General features: G+C 44.0%; 1 protein-coding gene and 1 long non-coding RNA gene across 4 annotated transcripts in view; both read left to right on the top strand.

Moving 5' to 3' along the window:
* The window catches only part of SLC22A18 (solute carrier family 22 member 18), a 121,699-nt gene that overhangs the window by 44,501 nt on the left and 68,574 nt on the right, over nt 1–8,624 (top strand). The gene's annotated exons all lie outside the window — the stretch shown is intronic.
* The window catches only part of LOC109299160, a 19,469-nt gene continuing 14,656 nt past the window's right edge, over nt 3,812–8,624 (top strand). The window contains exon 1 of the long non-coding RNA XR_002097783.1: nt 3,812–3,822. This is a non-coding gene — a long non-coding RNA (uncharacterized LOC109299160). The remainder of the gene's footprint in view (nt 3,823–8,624) is intronic.

Below are 8,624 nucleotides of genomic sequence, written 5' to 3'. Positions count from 1 at the left end.
CACCCGCCCGCCCTCCTCCCCAAACCCAGTGCTCTGTACTTGTGTAGATAAAAAGAGGGCTTTGTCCTGCTGGGTGGTCAAACCATATTGTTTTGGGTGACTTTGCACAGTGTCCCCCTCTCGAAGGCTCATTTTGATCTTGGGACTTGCAGCTTTTCCAATCTCTTTCATTCTTTTTCCCTTAAATGTTTATGTTTATGTCCTGGGTTTGATAGCTGCCTTGTTGTTTAAGGGATGTAGTCTTCTTGGATTTCCTTAAGCCAGGAATTTTCTCTGCTGGTTGTCTTTCTCTGGAAGTTCTGAACATGTGACCTCACTCCTGTTTCTGGGGTGTTTTCTTTAGCTTTTATCTACTCTTGCCATTTTCATAGATTTCATAGACATTAGGGCTGGAAGGGGCCCCAGAGGATCATCAAGTCCAGCCCCTTACCCCAGGGGCAGGAAGTCAGCAGGGATCATAGGATCCCAGCAAGATAAGCATCCAAATGTGTCTTGAAGGCATTCAATGTGGGTGCTTGAACCGCCTCCGGCGGCAGTCTATTCCAAACCTTGGGGGCTCAGACAGTGAAGAAGTTCTTTCTTATGTCCAGCCTGAATCAGTTGCAGTGGAATTTGTGACCGTTCAATCTTGTCATCCCGCAGGGAGCTCTGGTGAACAGATGTTCCCCCAGATCCTGATGAGCACACCTTATAAATTTATAGGTGGCCACCAGATCACCCCTGAGCCTGCGCTTTTCCAGGCTGAAGAGGCCCATGACTCTCAGCCTTTCATCATAAGGTCTGTTTTCCTGACCTCTGATCATGCGCGTGGCTCTTCTCTGCACCCTCTCAAGCTTCTCCACATCTTTTTTGAGTTGTGGAGCCCAAAACTGGATGCAGCACTCCAGCTGTGGCCTCACCAAGGCCAAGTACAAGGGGAGAATGACGTCCTGGGATTTGTTTGAGAAGCAGCTATGGATGCAACCCAGCATTTTGCTCGCTTTACTAGCTGCAGCATCGCACTGAAGGCTTATGTTCATCTTGTGGTCAATCATGACCCCCAAGTCCCTTTCATCTGTAGTGCTAGCCAGCGTAGCACTGCCGAGCCTACAAGCATGCAGCAGGTTTTTCCTCCCAAGGAGGAGAACCTTGCATTTTTCAGTGTTGAACACCATCAGGTTCTCGTCCACCCATTTCCTGAGCTTGTCAAGGACTGCCTGGATCACCCTCCTGTCCTCAGGTGTGGATGCTTTACCCCAGAGTTTGGTGTTGTCGGCAAACTTGACCAGTCCACTTCTGACACCAATGTCCACATTATTGATGAAGATGTTACAACGTCAATCTCTTCCCCCTTGTCCAGATGATAAGTCACCTGGTCATAAAAGGAAATGAGATTGGTCAAGCAAGACCTACCCACAGCAAACCTGTGCTGGGTATCCCTCAGGATATTGCCTTCAGGTAGTCTGTTAAGGATGGCCTCTTTGATAATCTTTTCCAAGACCTTCCCCAGGACAGAGGTCAGGCTGATGGGTCTGTAGTTTACCAGATCTACTTTCCTCCCTTTCTTGAAGATAGGCACCACATTGGCCCTCTTCCAATCATTGGGCACTTCACCAGAGCGCCAAGAGCTCTCAAAGAGCTGTGCCAGAGGCTGAGCTATGATGCTTGCCAGCTCCCTGAGTACCCTGGGGTGTAGCCCATCAGGGCCGGCTGACTTGAAGGTATCCAGCCTGTCAAGGTGTTGCTTCATGAGGTCAGCTTCGATGGAGGGCAGGGAATCTCCCTCACCTGGGCCTCCCTGACCCATAGTGGGCAGGGGCATCCCATGGTCTTTATTTTTGGTCCTCTGCCCCACACTGTACCATCTCTGGCTTCTAACCTTATTCTTTCTTTTGAAGGAATAATATTTTATTGATTTTGTTTTTTGAGAGGTAGCTCCGTCACCTCCAGGTGGATTGTACAGGCTACTACCTTTCAAACCTTTCAAGCTTTCAAGTGCCTTTTTTTTCCTCATTCTCCACTGACATCCTTTGTGATTGACTCTAGGCCCAGACCTCTAGTCCTGTGTTTCCTTTGTTTCAACAAGTTTTGTCCAGGTTCTCTGTTTCCTCTGACTAATGGAGGAGCCATGGGTGGATGGGATCTCTTTATGGATCTCCTCTCAGATAGGTCTTTCACAGGCTAACCCTGTGTAGCATCTTTCAGTGATCTGACTTTTCTCTTGCCCTTGTTTTATTTCTTCATTAGTTGATTTGTATTCCTTCATCTGAGTGGAAGGTTATTGCTGCTTTGTTTTTAAGGCTTTTCAGGGGGGTTTCCTCTGCTCCATAGAAGCCAACACCTATTAACAGGATTGAACTGAATAAAAGATAAAACATTTTAAGCCATTGTTTGATGTAAATTTCACTAAATTGTCAGATTTTTAGGTATATCCAGGGAGGGGAGAAGGGATACAGTGATGCAGTTGCACCCTGCTTTGATTCCTGCTCCATCCAAACTTTAAAACCATTTGTCTGGGAAAGTGCAGCAGCATTTCTATTCAGGTTGCACTGAAGGGGTCTAACTTAAATTGAACAATATAATGCTAGAACCCTAGCATATTAGTAGAGCATCTAGTTTCTCTTTAACTGGAGAAAAATGTGTGTAGTGCTGTGCGTGATGATGTACCACATCCTCTGCTCCCTGCCCCTACCCCCACCTTTTCAAAATCCTAGGTCTGCCCATAGGTCTATGTGTTTCTATGCTGGTCATTTCCAAGAGTATTGGTACCTCAGATACAGTGTCTTTTAAATAATATGATCGAATTTACCTGGATCTTGTGATAGTGCCACCTGCCCATAGAAGAAGACAAGTATTGCATAGCTTGAGAGGATAATATGACTGTGGTACAGCAGGAAGAAGTAGTAATGGACTTTGGGAACATTAAGCTCATGACCCCTTCCACTTTAGACCTGTTGATATAAATGTACACAGTTCCTCAAATAAACCCTATACAAAGACTGACGCAAAGCTTTCATTTTTGTGGTGATATGGTATTGAAGGGGACTATTTAATTTCCTGTCATCTTACCTCTTGGAATCATTTCAGTTCTGTTTCAAGGACATTCCTGCCTGGGAAAAGATTACTGAAAAGAGTTTTCTTGTCTCTTTTGATCTCTCTCCTCCTCTGAGGAATGTGGGTATTTACAACATGGCTGGGAGGGAGCTGGGCTTGCCTAGGCTTGTCCTGCCTAGTCTCTCCCCATTTGTTCTTCCTCTTGCGGGCAGCATTAATAACTAGGATTTCTGAGCAGCTGAAGCTTCTGAGTCAGCGATGAAACTTTCCAGTGACTAGCAAATGGGATAATACATAGGTGGAGGGAAAGACTGCTTGTATCTCCCCTGTTCAGGGAATGTAGAGACCAGCAAAGCCTCTAGTACAACGCAGGATATCATCTTGCTTCAGGGCTTTACTGAAGCAGAGAAATACCAGGGTCCATCCCAGCTAATCCTCTTGCCTGTCCATCTAGCTCAGGGGTCAGCAACCTTTTTAGGCAGGGTGCCAAAAACACGCATCACCTTGACTTGTAAGATGTTGGAGTGCCAGGGGTGGATGACGAGGGAGCCACGAGAGACCACATCCTTGTTGTGACAGGGCAGCCCTGGCCCCTTCCCCACTGCCCATCCCATGGCACGTGTGCCAAGCAAAATGCCTTCGCGTGCCACATTCTGGCACCCATGCCAGGGGTTGCCTACCCCTGATCTGGCTCATCTCAGGCATAACTCTTGTGTCCAAGGCTGCTCAAGACTGGGGCAGACGGACACCAATTATGGCTCAATAACAGATGTAGGATCGCCTGTGCTGGTGGAGTTTCCTAATGCAGGGGAGGGGGCATTGTGCCAATGTTGCTGGCTAGGGTGATGAGGATTAATCAGAAACAGAAGTTGCAATTAACCAGCTCCATATGCTCCCCAGTACAACACAGTGGGCGCATCTACATGTTCATTACTGCACTTTAGGTAATGGACGTTAAATCTAGTCCCTCCATTGTGAAGTACTAGAAAAATGCACATTAGCTTATTTTAATGCTCATTTGCAAAAGAGCACAGGGCTTTTTTACATGTGCAAGTGCCGCGGCTCTGGTCTCTTTGAAAAGTGCCCAGTTTTGCGACGCATACAGTTGTATAAGCGGCAAAAGCATTGGTGTGAAAAAAATGGCAGCGGTGAGCTTTTAAATTAAAACACCACAGAGGTGCTTTAGCTCAAAAGTGCACTGCTGCCATTTTCTGCTCACTGACGTGCATTGTGCCACTTATGCAACTGCACGCGGTGCGGTGCAGTGCAGTGCACGTCAGCTCTTGTGCAGAGCAGACCCATTTAATTGAATCTGCTCTGAAGTGGCGGATCTCCAGTGCATCACGGGACAATGGCTTTAGGTATGTGTATAATGTGTATAAATGCCCACAGTTTTTTGTGATGCTTCAATGAGCACAGACTAATGCACGTTAAAGCATACGTGTAGATGCACCCAGTGAGGTACTCTTTGGAATTCTGCATGTCTCAGTCGCATTAACCCTGGACTGTAGGATACACTATTTCTTAAGGTACCACCCAGGACAGAGGTTTAGTACCTATCTTATCTCTTGTCTCCCATCAGTACACTTTTTAATCCATTTGCTCTGTTTCAGTGTTTGTTAGGCAGGCCTTTCATCAGATGTTTTTTCTTTTTCCCTGTGGGCTCATATTTGCTGCCAAGTGGTGGTCTTCTTCCTGTAATGTCCCTCCTTTTTTTTTTAAACATGTTTCTACTTAACAAAAAACAGGCCTGTGAAATGAATTAAACATAAACATCCCACTTACGTTGAGCAATGGAAAAACTGAATGGCGTGTCTCTGTAAATTTGTACTCCAAACACAACTAATCTTTTGCTTTAAGGCAATCTGATTATTAGTATATCTAAAATAGTGGGTCCCTTGATCATATCAGGAAATACCATTTGCTTTATTTAATTCACATTTGCTTTGTATAAAACTTCCTTTGTCTGGAGCCAGTTTAAATATTACCTCTGATTAAATCAGTCTGAAGATAAAACATATCAAGGCAAAATTTAGGCCGCTGCACCTTTCTCCTCTACACTTTATCGCTTTCTGCTACCTGATAATTTATTAAAGAGGAACTGCTGCGATAAGTTCTAGTACCTCCCTGCCACTTTTAATAGCTCTAATATCAGGTATAATTTGAATGTTTGTCACCAGGAGTTGCCAAGGTTGCTGTTTGCCAACAGGAAACTTAGTCTGCTAGCCCTGTGCCAGATTATAAAAATCACCTTCAATTCCTATTGGCATCTCACCAGGTCTTCATGGTGCTGAGCCATTTTTGCACCATGTTCTCAGAACATGGTATCCCCTTCTCTCCTAGGACTGTTGCTGGGAGGAACAATATTGGCAGGGATCAGACAAGGTGTTTTTGGTGCATCTGCATCACCTTTGTAGAACTGGCTCAGACTCCAAGTAGAGCATAGCAGGGAGTGGATAGGAGCACAGTGCTAGCCCCTGATTTCCTGGAGTCTGTGTGGCTCCCCGGTCATCCTTTTAGATTGAGCACCCAGCCCTCCATTCTCAAACTCTTCTCTCCACCAGGATGACTGAAGGGTGATGCAAGGGAAGCCTCCTTAAGAATTATTCCCCTCAACTACCTCCTTCAGACTCCACTGCATACAGGACAATTTGCATTAAATATTGAGTTCTCGTTTAGGCAAAGCTTCCACTGAATTTTAATGTAAATCTTGATTGTGTAAGAATTTCAGGACTTCTTCCAGAGGGTTAAGTCATTGGGCCTGAGCTAATTGAAGCCACCCCGTGATGACAAAGTCTGTATCTAAATGGCAAACTCACCATGATTAACAGTGACACCTCAAAATGCCATTCTGCTCAATGTGTGCTGTTTTCTAGCCAGAAGCCACATGACCATATCCATGCAGTAGTGGGGAGGTGGTAACTGTCACTCCTCACTGCTAATTACTTTGCCCTTCACACCATGGGGACACAGCTCTAGTGCATCTGGTTGGGGAGGTACAGTAAGCTTGCAGTCAAGACATGACCAAGGCTTTCATGACATGGTTCTGGAAATGTAACTTGTTTTAAAGTGCACGTATGTGTGGCTTATTCACACTTCAATGACACCATGCCTCTGAAAAGCTGGGTTGAAGTCCCTTCTTTTCTACCACCTTTGTGTGTGACCTGGGGCAAGTCATTTAGCTTTTCTGCACTTCATTTCTATGATTCCTTATACTGGAGGGGTGTTATGAGTATAAATATATTAAAGTTATACATTAAAGGAGCTTGGCTACTCCAATAATGGGCCAAGTACCTAAGGCAGAAAAATAGCACAGGGATTTTGGAGAAGAATAGTTTTCTTGAAAGTATTTAGATGGGATCAGCTAGGGTGATCTTGTGACATGAGTAAGGCAAAGTCAGGCTTCATGAGACCTTCCCCTTTTTTCGTGGTATCCTTTTATTTCCTTTCTTTTGCCTCTGGTTCTTGCATCCACTTGGCAGTGCTCCAGATTCTAAATTTTCAGATGCATCCATATTTGGCCAAAGAGGCAGATCTCATTCAGTTTTCTCATTCAGAAAAGAAAACCTGTATTTGGGCTAGTGAATGTGTACACAAAGAAGTGTGCAGTCACTTGATCTGTGTGTTTGCAATTTAGCAGGTACACCTGTTGCCACCTGTATTTGGAAGAAAGAAAGTGCCTTAAGAATAGCCGTGACCTGAGAATTTCCAGAAGATCACCCTTCAAAAGACCCAATCTGTCACCATCATCCTGGCCTAACATTTAAGAATATTGTCCAATAATCTCTGATTGGGTTGCTTTGAATAGTTTCTGTGTCTACCCTTGTAAAATGTAACTGCTCCCAAAGATGACAGACATGCTGCAAACACATTTGCTTTGGAATCATATTTCTTTGATATACCAGATGGACTGTAATGTAAGGCTCCGAGGTATATCAAAATCCAGCTGCACTGTTGGCCAGTGCTTCTAATTATGAGTTTTACAGAAATACATATATCAAGGCATTCCAGACCGTGTTGTGCAGAGACAGGTTGGTCACACAGTACTCACCTTTGCTTTCTCCCTGTTGTTAAACTGCACTCCAAATAATATAGTAAATACCCTGCTATTTGTTTGTCCATGCAGAGAATTGCATATGCCACAGGAGCACTTGATCCTGGTTGGGATGGAAGGTTGCTCATCAGAATGTGAATGGGGAGGGGGTGATCCCTGATGAGCATTTGTGTAATAATGCAACATAATGTAGTGGCCATTCTCATGGATGGTCTCAAGAGAGGAATTATGACTGAACAGGTTATAGAAATGGAAAAGACTGTATCCTAGAGATGAGGCCCTTTACTGAGAGTTACAATTGCTCAATTTAGTTTAGGGAAAACTTGAAGTGCTGCTGCCAACACAGTGTCAGGTCACTGGGCAAACCAAAGCCTATGGAAGTATTGAGATCCACTTAGAAACACAATAATATGAGCAGAAAAGTCAGTGTTCACCTTTGGTAGGTGTGGTCTACTCAAAATCTCTTTCCAGCTATCCTCTGAAAAAACGATAAGGTCACTGTATACATTAAGATAAACATTTCCTTGATTTACACCCAAGTCTATCTTGTACTGTGGAAATAAAACGCTCAAAGGACAATAGTCTGTTTGAAGTCTCAGCTGTTCATTGATCAGTGTTTATGCTGCCACCAGAAGAAAAAGTAACAGTGAAGAGCCAGTTGATCAGATTCACAGATATCAAATGCAGAGCAAACCACATTTGAAATGTATTTAATGTAAAGCAACCATACTCATCATGATATCAAGCAAGCAAAATACCTTTATCAGAGGAGCTCTGTATAAATAGTAACAGAAAGGCTACTTGTGGCTGGAACAGAAGGAGCCTGTCCAAGCAGGCAAACTGTACGCCTTAATTAATGGTTTCGCCCTTCTGTTTATTTAAATTAAGTGACTCATTCCTATGTAGATACCTGCTTCTGAGGTAAAATTGTTCATGGAATTGGATTAGTTGCTTAAAACATCTCTGACTATATCTTTACTGAAAGAACCCATGTTATTTATAGCTTGATTGCACCCTTATTGCAAAATTCTAGTTGAAACAAGGCACTGGAGTTCTTATCTTGCTTAGCTAGTTAAGACTAACCTGAGGTTAGGTGCACAGGATTGACTTCAGCTAGTTAAATCAAGGCAAAAAACAACTTGTACTTTGTTTCCACTAGGAATTCACATTTAGAAAGCGTAGTATACTTTTTCCCAGCCAAGATATGGCCTAAACATTTCATTCGCTTGAGTGGAGTCCTGGTCAAGACTGAATTCAGATTTCAGACAGTGAAACCACTGCCTGACCCTATTTACGTTATTAGGCTTGAGGTCTAGAGTTGAGGGCAGCACCTGGCCATAAGAACATAGATAGTGAATTAGAGTGGTGATCCAGCAAAAATGGCCTGTGTCAGATATGGTTCAAGAAGCCCTGCAGGAGGTAGATGAGATGGTTCAGATGGGTAAAAAATCACAAACTCGGCTGGCAGACAATTTGCATCTCATCCAAGCCACTGTGGTGACCTGGTTCCTGTTCAGTAATGACCATAGTCCAAACT

The sequence above is a fragment of the Gavialis gangeticus genome, unplaced genomic scaffold (genome assembly GCF_001723915.1).
Source record: "Gavialis gangeticus isolate Ggan-Ray unplaced genomic scaffold, GavGan_comp1, whole genome shotgun sequence".
Taxonomy (NCBI): domain Eukaryota; kingdom Metazoa; phylum Chordata; order Crocodylia; family Gavialidae; genus Gavialis; species Gavialis gangeticus.
Note: the sequence above shows the minus strand (reverse complement) of the source record. Positions and strands in the feature narration are given on the sequence as shown.